Source organism: Balaenoptera ricei, chromosome 6 (genome assembly GCF_028023285.1).
Source record: "Balaenoptera ricei isolate mBalRic1 chromosome 6, mBalRic1.hap2, whole genome shotgun sequence".
Lineage (NCBI taxonomy): Eukaryota > Metazoa > Chordata > Mammalia > Artiodactyla > Balaenopteridae > Balaenoptera > Balaenoptera ricei.
The window spans coordinates 93,154,510-93,155,724 of NC_082644.1; positions in this window are offsets into that span (position 1 = coordinate 93,154,510).

A 1,215-nucleotide genomic window follows, 5' to 3' on the forward strand; every position below is an offset into this window, starting at 1 on the left:
TGCTTAGACCTTGACATACATTATTTAACTTCACCCACAACATAGTGGAAGACATTGTTATCCTCATTTAGAACTGAACTGAGACACAGGGAAGTTAATCTGTGAGCAAATATTCAGACTATGATTATGTGATTTCAAAGTCCAGATTAAGATAAAGATATGCCCTACTGAATCTTAATATTACAAAAGCTATGCTTCAGCAGAGGAAAACAGAAACATGAATAATAGTACAATATGATAAGAACTATACTAAGAGTATATGCATGAGGTGTCTTCAGAACACAAAATACAGGGATTAAATTTCTCTCCAGTGGGGCTTGGATAGTCTCTTGAGTTCTGGAACTGTGTCTGAACAGAGTATGCCAAATAATGTCAAATAGAACATTAGACTATTGTTTTTACTAACATTTTCTCAGCATACGGACTAAAGAATATATAGCTAGGAATCTCTGCATCATTTAGTGGTCAGAGGTAATATTTTTGATAACACAAGGAGTCAAACAAAAATATTCTAATTAATAGAGCAATTGAGTAAATTCTACCTGAAAAAGCTGAAGAAAGACATGAATAATTTTTCTAAATGTCACTGCTTCATATTCTAATATCACCCAGCCTCACTACAACATTTCAATCCTGCACATCCTTTTTGGCTCATGTAGCATTTTTACTTCATACTTGTATTATTTTATAAACTTCCAAAATTGATCTTCCTATTGCAAATATCACCCATTTCAATTCACTGCAGCTGAGGTGACATTTCTAAAATGAAAATCTGACCATATTAACTTAAGACTTACAAATGTAATAATACAATTTCCCATTGTCTACAGAATAAAGTTTCAACACGATGGTAGGACTTTCAAAATTCATAATCATCTTTCCATTTTCTACCGGTTCAGATGCACTCCTCTCATTACATATGTAGGCTCTATGTTCCACCCATAACAAATGACATTCAGTTCCTGAAATATTTAACTTGTTGCCGTCATGTAGTTCAGTGCATGACACATGACACTTAATAAATATTTTTGGCTGAAGGGATGGGAGTTTAAGAAAAAGGAATGAGGGAGATTAGCTCAAGATGGCAGAGCAGAAGGATGTGAGCTCACCTCTTCTTACGAAAACACCAAAATCACAGTTAACTGCAAAACAGCCATCGACAAAAAAACGCTGGAACCTATCAAAAAAGATATCCTACATCCAAAGAAAAAGAAG